At 41.6% G+C, this 14,276-nt stretch overlaps 1 long non-coding RNA gene across 1 annotated transcript; it reads left to right on the forward strand.

The window, feature by feature from the left end:
* The first annotated feature begins 4,520 nt into the window (after window positions 1–4,520).
* Window positions 4,521–9,383, forward strand: LOC139673631 (uncharacterized). Its single transcript, XR_011698162.1, has 3 exons — window positions 4,521–4,610; window positions 6,833–7,039; window positions 9,230–9,383. It is a non-coding gene; the product is annotated as an uncharacterized lncRNA (long non-coding RNA).
* Window positions 9,384–14,276: the final 4,893 nt, after the last annotated feature.

Genomic DNA, 14,276 nt, shown 5'->3' on the forward strand with positions numbered 1-14,276 from the left:
TGGATTCACTGCCAGGTCTCAAGGAGAAAACTGTATCACAACTTGGCTGAAAGAGATGGTATCAAAAAAAGTTCCAGTAGCAGATCCTGTGTCCTGCTGTAGTTTTGCCTGCTGCTGCAAAAATTCAGCTCCAGGATTAATGGAATTTAAATAATGATGAGGACAGGGCACAGATGAGAACAGCTGGTAGAAACAGCCTGTTCAAACTTAGTGAATTTTAGTTCACCAAACTATATAGGTGTTGATCTTAAGAACCAAGTGTGGAGGCCAGAACTGGCAAATAGAAGACTATAGCCTGGGAAGGTAACGACTTTGAGAAGGATTTAAGGGTCAGATAAGAAAGCAATCAGATAAGGGCTCTCCTGTATGTTGCTATGGCAGAAAAGGATTAATCAATGTATAAACAAAGGAATTTAAAAATGTTTATTTTACCTCTCATGTTTGGCCTTGGCAATGCCATCACAGGGTAGTGCAGACAGCACTGATTTTTAGATTGTAAGAAGCATGTTAGAATATAAGATAGAGCAAAAGAATGAAGCAAAATGTTCTGGTGGCTGGAGAAAATGTATTACACTGGAATGTTTTAAGAGCTCAGGCTGTTAAAAGTTATCTGAAAGAGAACTGGGAGGTGACTTGATTGTAGTGCACAAGAACATTCCTGGGGGGAAATACAGGATATTAAAGGGCTCTTTTATCTGTTGAAGAAAGGCATAATAAGAAGTAATGGCCAGAGGCAAAAGCCAGACAAATTCAAATAGGAAATCAGACATACATTTTTCCATGGTTAACCACCAGAACACATTCCCAAGAGAAGCTGAGGATTTGCCATCATTTCATGTCTTCTGTTGAAGATTAGATGTATTTCTGAAAATTATTTTTGAGCTGAGCAGGTGTTATGCTTTATGTTACTGGTTGAATCCAATGAAATCTGATGGCCCATGAGCACAGCACCAGGGTGATCCAGTGGGACCATCGTGTTTTCAATTCTAAGTGCCAGAAGGAGACATTTCATTAATAACCATGAGCAATAAAATCAATTTTTTTTTGCCTTGAAGTACTTATGCACTGTAAAAAAACTGATCTGAATTAATCTTTTGGCTGCAGAATATACTTACTTTGACAATATCTAAAGGTTTTGGCCTTTTTCTTCCTAAATTTACACTCTTGTAACTGCTTGGAAAAATGTCTCTACATTTTCATTTAAATTTCTGAAGGAGCAGATCTTTACAAGAAAATTCATTTGGCATTCTGATTCTCTTGGCCTTGAGGCAACTTTATGTATTTGATATTCACATTGTGAGATATTTCTTGAAGGATTATTATCCAGAGTGCTCAGGTAACTGCACCAAATGAATCCTGATAGATTTCCTACATTGTACATTATGTATATTTGTATGTGGCATATGTTTTCATTGGAGAGTTTTAACCTCACTTGAGGCATTATAATATGAACAATTATATTACCAACAGAGGAGCTGCTGTTACTGAAAGAGAGATGAATGAAATATAAATAAGATTTCAGGTCAGCAGCTTGGCAGAGAAACATGAAAAAAATCCACCCTTGGAATTGTACATGACCAATTTTTCTATCTTGAGATTGGAAGGTGTGCTGTCCTTTCTCTGCCTTCTGAGAAATGCTAATCCTGCAAGATACATGTGCTTCCTAATTTACATGCTTCCCTGGCTCTTGGGCAGAAAATGCAAAGACAGGAGCTGAAAGACAAGCTGCTACCTCTTTTGTGCATTTTCCCAGAGTCAAACCACAAACACTCTCCCCTTAAATGCAGAACAAACAGAAATCTGTTAATTAGCTTGATGATGAATTCTGGAATGAGATCTGAATGACTGTAGAGGGGAAAAAATCACTGTGATCACAAAGGATAAAGTGAGACTTGTCTTTATGGTACGTGCTGGGTAACTCAAAAAAGCTGAAAGTGTTTTTGTGTGTGGTTGAAACTTGTTTACTTTGAACTGTCAGTGTGAAAATTGCATGACATTAAAATTGAAGAGGGGCAGTCCCGTGGTGTAATGGGAGCACTCTGGACTCTGAATCCCAAGGACCTGAGTTCGAGTCTCAGTGAGGACCGTCCCTGGCAGTTAAAGCCTCCCTGCCATCCCATCCCGTCACATCTCGGGTGCTCAGCACGGTCAGCCCGGTCAGTACCGGGTGCTGTGACAGTCCCGAGGACTTCCCTGTCACTGTCCAAGCTCGCTTGGCCATGGCAGATGTACCTGAGGACTGAAATGGTGGGACCAGTTCTGGGCATGCTGTGCCTCACCTAAAAAATCCACTGCGCAGGCTGGAAGGGCATCCACGTGTGGAGAGCCCTTTCCAAATCTTCATTCGTGAAGTTTGGCCATACAAAAAAAATTGAAGAAGATTTTAACTTATCTTTGTGCATTTTAAGGTAAGTCAGGATTGCAATGGGCACTCCAAGAGGAGTATGGAGTGCACCCTTGCACCCTAAAACTGAACTTTGACGGAAAACATGTTTCTTTGTGCCATGTGCAGAAGCTGTTCTGGACACGTTTCAGCTCAGCACACAAGGGCTGCCTGAGCCTGACACCCGAACACAGGCAATTCCAAGGATGCCTGGCAAAGCAGCCATGTGCTCCAGGCCGTGAGCATTTGACAAGACAGCTGTGGGAATCGGTGGCAAACGAGGTGCAGAACACACCACACTCACAGCTGCTGCTGTCACTGCCCTGCACGGGAGAGCAGCAGCACCAAGAGTCCCTTTCTGAAGCAGAATATCATGCTTGGCATCCTTTTGGATGACCACTGGCTACTGAGTGTATTTACTATAATGGCTCTGCCTTGTAAAACTTTTAACAACTTGGTTCATCCAAGTCAGCAACAGCCAGTTGTTTTTTCTGTCCTAGTAGAACTAAAGAAGCAGGTGGCAGGATCTTCTCCAGGATTGTGGGATTGTTTTATGTCATCATCAGAAATAGCTTGAATCTGGTCATCTTTTTGTGCCAAAGACATGTTTGATAGCATTTTGTGAAGAGAATTAAGATTATTTCCCAGCATGAAGAAGGATGGAAAGGAGTATCCATAGAGGTCTGAAGTGCTGCTTTGACATTGAAATAATTAATCTAAAGCTACTAGGGTTTTGTTATATTATTAGTGATGTTAAAGTGCCTAAAGTCAGAGGAAAGCTTCATTTTAGATAATTTTGAATATAAGTTAACAAAATGTGCTAACCATACCAGGTTTATTATTAATTTTTGGAGAAATTGGTGACTTGAGTGCCCAGATTGGAGAAGGCAAGAATTTATTTATCATAAGGTTTATTCTAAGTCTTAAAAAATACACGGGAGAATAAAGAAAAATGGATTTTTTTTCCTATTAATACTTATTGCTGTAAGGAAAAAAACCCTGAGAGTGTTCTAATTTGTTCCTGAGTATGAGCTATTGCAATAGCTTGGTGAAGGAGCTGGACAAGTGCTAATGTTCTGTTACAGAAAGAACATAGTGAGGGCTTTTCAGCTCATTTATGCTGTACTTGGTCACTGCTGAGTTCTGCAAAGTAGTTTTTAGTAAGCAATTTAAAGTATTAAAATATTGCTTATCTCTGTAAAAGTTACTGCTCATGAATCCCAGTGATAACTTTTTCAATGGAACTTAAAAGAATTCAGCTGTCTTTGGTAAAATTGTATTTAATGAACCAATGTAACATTTCTCTTAGATACGTCTAACAGCTATGGTATTCTGCATGGGTTTAAAAAAAATCAGGACTTTGGAAATAACAAGGCTTGGTTCTTTTCTTTTTTTTTCCTTGATATTCTGATTGCTATGCTAAAAACTTTACCATTGCAATAAGAAATGATTTCAACCACTTGCTGCAATCTCTTGATTTCATTTTAGCCTGGTCATGCATTTATTTCTGCAGGCTGATGCTCAAAGTTCTGTATGTAAGAGAGCCTTTTGTTGTTGTTGTTGTTGGTTTTGTAACACTTTGCCTGTATTATTTACTTTGTAAATCTGTTAAATTGTGCAGACACAATGCTGTGGCATTTGGGTATGATAAGGAAAGGTCACTGATAAATCTGATAAATCTGATCCCTTGGCAGACTGGATAAATTGGAAGGCTAAGGTCTAAATAACATGAACTTAGCAAGAGCACCATGAGCAACAAAAGCAGAAAGCACAGGCTTTGTTTAAATGGTGAGTGTTTTCCTTCAGAGTTACAAGCTTGGAGTTTCCAGGAAATGGAATCAGGTGGCTTTGGTGTGTTGCTATTTCAGCCCAGGGTGGCACAGCAGCACATGCTCTCATGTTACAAGATGTATTTCTTATTATACCGTTGCCTCATTTAGATGAGAGCCAAGTGTGCCCATTATTCCAGAGTTTGCCCAGCCTGCCTGGGTTGGTTTTTCTTTTTTCTCCACGTGTCTGTATTGGCATGATCTGGGAAAGGCACAGAATTTTAGTGACTAGGCAATTATATGCAGATGCAAGGTGTGCAATGCTGTGATTCCTTACAGCAAACAAGAATAAACAAGTTGAAAATACAAGAGACTGCAGTGATGGGATCTCATCTGTCAAGTCGTTCCAGGAATGCCATTCTTATAATCCTTTCATTCTTCTGTCAACTTAAATCCAGGTACTTAACCATGTCACAGGCCATTCTAAACACAGATAAGGTGGCATTGTTTAAGGAGTGTTTCTGTTGTGTTAAAAATAGATTATTGCATTTTCAACATTATCTTAAAGTGTTTTATTTCCGCAATTATAGCATGAGAGTGTCTTAGAGTCATTAACTGGCAACTTGTCAGAACAACTCTGTGAGGGAGTGGAACATGTGATTTCCACCCCCTTAATTTTACTACTGGGAAAGAGATACAGATTTGGTAACAGTTTCATTATACTTCCATTTCTTCCATTTTCCCAGGTTCCTGTAATTTTAATATTTTAATTTAGTATTCTGCTGTTTGTGTGGTGAGAAAATAGAGGTTGTTTTTTCCCCCTGTAGTTTCTCAAAGAGACTAACAAATCCTAAAGCAACAACAAATGCTTGGTCTTTTTACCTCTTCATCCCAGAATTTGGAACTGCTAAGAATTAAATCTGGGAAGCTGGGGGAGAGGTCAGTTGCTTTGTGGGTGTATAGAGGTTTGTTTGCTCTTTTTCAGAAACAAGAAATCACAAAAAGAGTGAGTGGTTTAGATTCCTGCTTTTTCAAAAGTTTAGATTAGTAATGCCTAGTTGTGGACGTGAAACTCCCATTCGTGGATGTTGTTTCTTCACTCTGGCTACCATGGATTAAATTATAGGATTGCTGGTCTTCACTGGGAATAACTCACTGTGTGTTCATTCCCATTTCTTTATGGGAGACACAAGTTCCTAACCTGTGCCTGCCTGTCTTTGGGTGCCATCACTGCATTATTTTATTGCTGTATTTTATAGCAGAGGAGGGTTAGAATTAAATAAAAAATCAGGCAAAACTTGTGCACAGCTCTTCATCGACCTGGAGCCCAGAAGTAGAGGGTTCCTTCTTCCACACATCATCTGGACTATGGTGGTTATGCCATTCTTGACTGTAATTTCTGCAGATCCCCTAAAAATAGTTTTCATTTAAGAAAGGAATAAGCTCTTTCATGTGGACTTGTGTCAACTGCAATTATTGCACATTGGATCAAATCTTGTGTGCAGGAGTGGGAGTTACATCGCTGTGTGAAAGCCAGCGGTGCTGCAGGGGCAAACAGCTGCTGGGAACTCCTGGAAGCAGGAAGCTTCTTGTTGGAGCATGCTGAGAGTAACAGGGATCCCAGCTCCTGGTTCCCCAGCAGAACCCAGTTCAAAGGGCGCATCCCCAGCCCAAGGATGAAAACAAGCCTCTCCACAGGGAATCACGGAGTTGGGGTCATGCCTCGGACTGCCATCAGAGTGATCACATCCTAAGAGCTACACTTACATGGAACAAAAAGAAAGAAGCACTTTTTCAAGAAGTCAGATCCATTCTGATTTCTCAGACTCATCAAAGGAATGCACTCCACACCACAGGAATGGGAAGGAATTAATGGGAATCAACCTGAATAGCAGCAGCTGAGAGTTTACCACATGGCATCCTATGACATGAAAGGGAGGAGCATGTTCAGATCTTACCATCAGGCTCAAAAGTTCATGTGTGGGTAACTAGGCAAGGCATGTACATGTCAAATAAATCCCTAGGGAAGACAGATTTGATATGATGAGAAAGTCAGGATGCAAAGTATAAGTTACACAGCTGATGGGAATTTGCCTTAGCATACACAGATTGTGTTTTAATCAGTTCTGGACTTTTTTTCTTGGAAAATCCCAAATTGCCTGGATTATGAAATGGGGCAAGGGTGTGTCAAGTTACTCATCACTAGAGTAGGAGTAGTGAAAGCTTCCCTAGGATTATTTCTGTTAGTTTTTCTTTTTCAGTTTGGAGGTGGAAAAGAAGCCACAATTTGGGGAATGTGTTTATAATTCATAGGATTGTTCAATGGAATAGGCAGATACCTTGACAGACAGACCAGGAGATCTACAGCAGATGAGAACTGTGTGGAGTTGGCTGATAAACTAAATGTGAGGATGGCTCAGAAGCTTCATCTCACACCTCAGGCAGAGCTAAAAGTGAGATACCTTGAACTCAGTGCCACACGGGATCTACTGTTGGTAATCAGTTATGACTCCTTTTATAAATAATTGAGCAGACCTCACTTTTTAGCAGAATAGGATGCCCATCCTTTATGTAAATGTCTAGTGGTCAGAGCTCTTGCCTGAGAAGGACCTTTCTAAGTCCTTTTAACAATGTGATAGCCATTACTAATCCACTCTCACTGTGCTCCTGTTTGTCGCAGGTGAATTGAGAGCATCCACAACATCACCAACAGCCATTTTTTCCCAATGTGATGAAAATGCCAGCGATGTACCTCTCTCAGTCTTTCCATCTTCAGTGTGTTACATACTCCCAGTCCTGGGAAGGTTCTCAGGGAGACCAGGTGTGCTCAACACACATGATGATACTCAGAACGACTTGCCTGCCTTACTGCTGCACCCTTTCCCAGGTAATGCAACCCATTCCTCCCAAGGCAATTCAGAACCTGTATGACAAGTATTTTGGATGTAGCCGGTGGTTCTGCCGGCTCTCGCTCTCAGGGTAGAGTGAACTCTGCTGCTCTTCTTAATTACACAGAGAGAATCATGTGGGTGTCTGTGATATTTCACAGACTCACAGAATATCCTGAGTTAGAAGGGACCCATCAGGATCATCAAGGTCCAACCTCTGGCCCTGCACAGGGCACCCCAAGAATTGCACCATGTGCCCAAGAGTGTTGTCCAAACACTTGAACTCTGTCGGGCTTAGTGCTGTGACCCCTTGCCTGGGGAGCCTGAGCCATTTCCTCAAATGTAAATTAACCCTTAAAATACAGTCATGAGGTCAGTAATTAATATCTGTGTGGTGCTGAGTTAAAATACATAGGGTCATGTGATCTGCCCTCAAACATCCAAGTCCTTAAAAGGTGCACCGTCACGATGGGTAAGTTCTTCAATATTTTCTTTGGGTGCCAGAAATGGGACTCAGGTAGATTCATCTGGCAAAGAAGACTACTTATAAATCTTCTGCTGTGGCAACTGTCTGATCTTAGAGGTATGTAAAATTCCTACCACCTACTGATTTGTCCTGGAAGTTCCCCAGGTCACTAAACTGGAGTGCCCATGGCTGCGCAGGTGTCAGTGACTGGCACAGTCAGGCTCTCCTCTGAATCCTGCCATGGTTTGGGAACACAGCAAAGACAGGTCTATATTCCACTAGAGAAACCTGCTCTGCTGTGCAGACTTGGAGCCTTGTAAGGCTGAGTCCAGTATTGTTCACAGAGAAACCACAGGCTTCTGTCAAAAGGATGAGGAACAAGAAGTATCAGAGCTACCTTTCCATGGTCTCTTAATAAATGTAGTCAGCTAGGGAGTGGGAATTCTCAATTCAGTTTCACCTTGGCCAGATGGGATGCAACCCACTCATGACTCAGAAGGGTGCTGTAGGGTTATGGCACAATCCAGGAATTGCATCTTCTACCCCTCCTCCTTTTAGTCCCCCTGTGTGCAAAACACACAGGAATAGAAAGAGGTCTATCAAGACAGTACGTGACATGTAGTTTGGTGATTGGGATATAGGAGATCCATGTTTGATGCAGCTTAGCTGCTCTGGCTGAAAAGGGAGCAGAAGCACTTGATTAGGTGACCTGAATCCACAGATATTGAAAGTTGCAAGACTTGTATTGGAGGCCCCTGAAGTCCTGCCCTTGGAACTCAGTGAGGTTAGTCATGCAAGTAAGTCATGCAGCTGGAGATTTGGAGCCAGGATATGTAAATGGTAGAAATTAGCCAAGAACACAAATCTGCTGATTCACAGAGCTGTGGAGCAACTGTGCTTGAAGCGTAACTTCAGGATGCAGGAGCTCTGTGCTAGTTTGCCTTTATGTCCTCTGATACCACCCTTGTGATCTGCTATGGCTGCTGAAAGGCAAAATATAAAAGATGATTTATAGTAAAGGAAGCATTTTTTAAAGAAGTTATTAATTTTGGAAGCAGTAGGGGACTGCATACCCTTTTGATCACTGTTTTTTAGGGGAAAAAACCATTTATAACATGACTGGAGGAACTTGCAATGTAGGTTCATCTGTTAAGAGCCCGAGTTTTCTAAGGATTGTGTGGTTCTGCACCTTTATTGTGCTCCATACTGCTGATGAAGGGGCTTTTCAAACCAGCTTAGCCAGACAACAGAGGAACACAAGACACTATTCACGAGGGGGCTGGAGTTGTTGCACTCACTTTGTCTTAAATTTTGCAGCTTTTCTGGCTAATCAGATGGTCTTATCCTTATTTCTTGTGGGCTGGAGATGTTCACTTTCTGGACTTTACCTTGTGACTGTCCTGTTGTCCCCCTCTGGATGATGTATATGTATGCACACACACCTTTTTTAATCTGCCTTGTTCTCATTAGCTCTGTCTGCCTTCTCCGCTGCATTTGTTTGGCCAATATTTAATACCTGTGTGCAGTCAGGAGAGCTCTTGAAAGTTTCTTTGGTTTTGTGTGCACAGTGTGTCTGGCAGAGCTTCTGCAGCCCCAAAATATACAACCACTTCTGTCCTACTCTTTAATTGTACCAGCACTGGTGGAGTGCTTACACTTCTGATCGTATGGTAGTACCAGGCTCATGTTGCTGTATTTCACCATATTTTTCTCACCCTTTAAGTGCCAGCTGAAGAAAAGCACTGGAAGAGTCCTCCTGACAATGCCAGTAACAAGGAAAAAATGGGATTTGCTCTGGAAAAAACTGAAAACCAGACAGGATTACTCCTTTAGTACAGTCATTTCTTTGTGGGATATGGCTTGTAAGTCCGACCTACAATAGGGTTCTGCCTCATTTTTCCTTATGAACTTGTATTTCATTAATAAACTGGAGACGCAGAGTGACAAAGTTGCTTGAGGACCTTATTTAGGTATGACAGTAATTTTCCAATATCACTCACATGGCCAAATCATAAACAAAGCCTAAGTAAAATGTTAAAGCTTCATAGATAGAATTGCAAGTTTCTGCATATTATCCTGTGTGTAAATAGAGCTTCCCCCCATCCTAGAAAAATTTCCAGCCTCTGAGTCCACAAGATTTGTCATTCATGCTAGTGTGGTGTGACCAAAAAATAATGGAGAGAAAAAGACAAACACAGAGGAACAATGACTAACAGATGTATTTCAGATGCAGATGGAACAAGAACACCTTCTTAGCTCAACAAAATCACCACAAAGCCCAGCCTGAAGGAGACTTTTCACACCTCTTTCCGCTGCAGTCTTGCTCCAGGTTGCAGAGGTGGCCCTGAACACAAAACCCGTTGGAGCAGGGGAAGAGGTTGCAACGTGTGATGGAGTTTAAAGGACCCTGACACTGAGAAAACTAAGACACAGTTGTCTTTGTTAGGGCATGGAAAATACTTGCAAGAAAGACTGTATATGATCACAAATCTGAAATTCAGTTCAGATTCTGTGTAAGCCTGGCTGAGTTTTATGGTCTGGAAAGTTTTATGACCTGAGCCATGTGTTCAACAAATATGGCTTGATTTATGTATTTTGGCTTAAATGGTTTAAAACCTGAAGTTTAATAAGTTTGCATAAGTCATTTATAGCCTTCTGGTTTCAGCAGCTTTTTTGGCCACATACAGTTACTAATATAACTGCTTTTTTCACACAGAGGTGGAGGAGGCCTGTATACATGAACCTGGGTGGCACTTAAACAAAGACCTTAGAAAATGCCACCTTTTACTTTCAGGGTTATTTCTTACAAGGCAGTCTGTGTAAGTTTTCAACATGAGGTGATCTCCAAATTAATGATCTCAGAGGTCTTTTCCAACCCAATCAATTCTATGATTCAAAAGCAGTCACACTATGCTCCCAAATGTGTAATTACAAAAAATACCTCTTTGTAATCAACCTCGCCTTGAAATGTTTAATTTCCTGTGAAAATACTGACCAATACTGTGGTTCTGCAAGAAATTATCTCTATGAGTCATCCTCACACATCCCTTTGGAGTCACAGGGATGGCACTTAGTGCTGAGAGCTGAAGATGCCTGAACCTTGACAAGGACATAAAACATTTGAAAGTAGTTTTGAGAAGCCTGTAGGACTACCCCTAAGAGAATTAAGATGCAGCTTCCTTTCTTAGTGTTGAAATATTCTCTGTAAAGACAATAAAGAGATTGAAAAGTAAAGGAATTATTTAGGTCAATGTTAATAGTTGTTTAATGGGCCTCCAGAGCGCTCTTAACTCCAAATAAAGTCAAAAGGAGGCAGAAGTCTTTAATACCTCTGCAAGCCATCATGTTGTTAGCAGGCATACACCTTATCAAGTCCTTTTTCCTCTCTGTACTTGTGTACCAATAACAGGCAAATAAGGGCACTGATTTCCTTTGTAGATCAGCTGATGAAAAGTGCCAGAAAAGCTCTTACCAATGAATATCTGCTTTTGTGAATAATTTCCATGAAGCATTTCAGACAAAGGAGTCTTGGCACTCATGTAGAAAAATATTATTACATTGAATCAGCTGATGTTTCCTTACCATGGACAATTAAAATATGAGGCATAAGCTGCCAACACAGTCCTTGATAAAACCAAATTGGTACTTTCCAAAAGCTGTTTTCACACTCTTCCCTGTGTGGTCTAAGTGTACTCAAAATAGTTGAGATTATCAGGTTATAACAACATTTGTTTGCTGTGCTGGAAAATGGATGTCAAAGTCCTGTGCATGTCTAAGCACAGCAAAACAGTGAAAGCATCACAGCACAGCATCCAAGAGTCCCATGATTGGCACAGAACTATTTCACAAAGGCATAAAAGAAGATCCTGAAGATAACAAGAGAAAAGCTTTCCAGAGGAATACCTAGCAGAAATACCAACCCTATGGAAGGCAAATCACATCTTCCCATGACCAAGAGCTTTTGTTGTGGGTGTCTCTGAGTGCTGGGAGAAGGGCAGGGTCCTTGTGGGTAGAAGGTGGCCCTGGCCCCAGAGGCTGGGCAAGGCTGGGAGAGGTGTCCAGCTGTATCCCACAGCAGCCTTTGATATCCCCACCTGGGCCATTCCTTCTCTGCCAGGGCTTGTGCTCACTGAGGGCCATCCTACAAAATGCCCTTGTGCATCCAGACCTGTGGCAGGTCAGGAAACAGCCCAGGCAGAGACATCACCTCCCACTGCTCACGCACCACAGCTGTCTGCTCCAGCTTGTGGGCACAGGGAGATAAGAAGAGATAGCAGAAATTCATAGATGGGAGTGCTTAAGAACCATGCAAGGCTGGGATCAGAGCTTGATTCCACAAGGACTCTTCAGGCACATGAATTATTTCCACAAGGTGAAGAGTGGGGAGAGAGAGCATTTTGCCTGAAAAAGTGTTCTGTATGAAGAGCAGAACCGACAGAGGAGTACAAAGTTCGATTAAAAAGTATTAAATCGTGGGACAAAATTTACAGACTGTTGGCACAAGGTGGGGAGGCTGCAAAATGCTTGGCTGAAAGAAACCAGGGGAAAGACACGGAGATGTTTTTCATTACTTTGTCTGGGAGATTATATAGAGATTAAGGGAAGTGCGTGTTTGCAGCGCTAGGACAGCATGAGGGACAGCCAAGAGATCAGAGGTTGTTCAGAGCATTACCTCTCATCCAGTGCCTTTCAGCTGGTCAAGCCACATGAGCAGTACTTACTGGGAGGGAAACACTGCTGGCACTGCCCTCATGATGTGCAGGTGATTTAAACTGCTGGGCCAAAGCAGAGGCAGAGATCATGATAAAAGGGCTTGAGCATGAAAAATGAACACTTAGTTTTTAAAGTAAAGAATATTTCACGAAGGATCAAACAGACACCACACGACAATCTGTATGATTTAGGTAGAATGCCCTTTATTAATACACTGCAAATGTTTTACATAGGGTTAAGACTACGTGCTAATTGGCTAAATTGAATCTCACACCATTAAGCTACAATTCTAATGGGTTATAGTCCATATCTCACAAATCCAGTGTTTTGATGAAAACATCCTGACTGTTCCCAGGTGAATCTCCAGACTTCTTATGTGAAAGTCTGAGGAGTTACTGTGTGAATTCCTGGGGAGTGATTTCCTCCCTACCACTCAGCAGCAGCTGTGCCTCCATTCATCCTTTGCTGGTAGCTGTTTCAATCTCCCAGAGTCCATACAGATCTGGATTGTTCACATTTCATTTCTCTGTACCTACAGGTTTTGGTTAGAATTGTTGTAATTTAAAGATCATCCTAGACATGCACCTACATGTTGTGCTGCAGGTAGGTCTGGGTGCACCACTGCTCTTGCCTGTGCTCCAGGCCCTCCAAAACCTGCATGCCTGCATCTGTGTAGTGCCAAGCTCCAGCAGAAAAGCCTCCTAGGAGCAGAGTATATTAACATTTAGTCAGCACCAGGCTAATGTGATAATGCAGTTTTTAGTTGGTTTATACTATGGATGCTTATGCTGTAAAAAGGCAGCTTGAAAGGCACTTGTATAATGAAAAAACCCATCACATATTCCTAATTGCTTTATTTATTCAGTTATATCACTACAGAATCACAGAATCATTTAGGTGGTAAAAGACCTCCGAGATCATCAAGTCCAACCTATGACCAAACATGGTGCTGAGTGCCACGTCCAGTCTTTCCTTAAACACCTCCAGGAATGGTGACTCCACCACACTCCCTGGTTCTATGCTTAACAATCCCTTCTGTGAAGAAATTCCTCCTGAAGTCCAACTTGAACCTCCCCTGGCACAGCTTTTACTGAGTTTAACTATGGTCCTCCTCTTCTCTCTGAAATCTGCTGTTAGTCCAGGGCCTCTGGGAAAGCTGGGTCTTGAAAACCAGTTGGCATAAAATCAGGGCAGAGTCTCAGATCAAAATGTTCCCAAGTGGGACATGGCATCCAACAGCAAGTACTGCTGCATCAACACTGAGCAGCTCTGAGTGTGTTTTTCACAGATTTGCCAGCTTGGGTCCATCTTTGCTGAGTATTTGAAGACAGGAACCAGCAGTCCAAACACGTTTCTCTGCTGTTTTCTAAAGCAGGAGCTTTCTCCAGCCTTTTCATCAGCAGCTTGCTTTCCTCTTTGAAATCTTACCTGATGTATGTAAAATTAGTTCCAGCATTAACCCTTCTAAATTGGTGTGTGAATCCTCTGTGTGAGACTGTGCTCCACCTGAAAGAGCTGTTGATGCCACTTTTGATACCACTGAAGGGAACTTGTCAGGAGACAGCTCTGTGGTTTCTCTCCACTTCTGTGGTAGAAAACAAGAGTTAAATATTAAGAGGAAAGAAAAAAAAAAAGGGTGAAATGAATAAAAAATTTAAATCTTGAGTTCATCAGCCAAATTTTTAATATCTCTTAGATCTGTCTCTGCCCAGTTCAGCTTTGTTGTGCTTCCAGTATAATACTTGCTGCTCAACATGGCAAAACTTAAAGAAAAACTAGGGGGGCAATGATTTTTTTTTACACAACTGGATTTGTGACCCTTATCCTTCCCCTCATGCTGGTCTGTACTCCAGTCAATGAGCCTCTTGGAGTTTTGTTTTTGGAGAGAATTTGAGACACTAAATGCTACTTGAAAAAGATACTATAGCCAGATATTTGCAGTGTTTAGGTGTGAGTAAAGATCTGTAGATAAAATCTTTACATTAATTTTAAAAAAGGAGTAAAATACTTGAGAAGGCAAATGTTGATTTATTCTTCCTGAGAACATGGTAAGACAA

The sequence above is a fragment of the Pithys albifrons genome, chromosome 6 (genome assembly GCF_047495875.1).
Source record: "Pithys albifrons albifrons isolate INPA30051 chromosome 6, PitAlb_v1, whole genome shotgun sequence".
Taxonomy (NCBI): domain Eukaryota; kingdom Metazoa; phylum Chordata; class Aves; order Passeriformes; family Thamnophilidae; genus Pithys; species Pithys albifrons.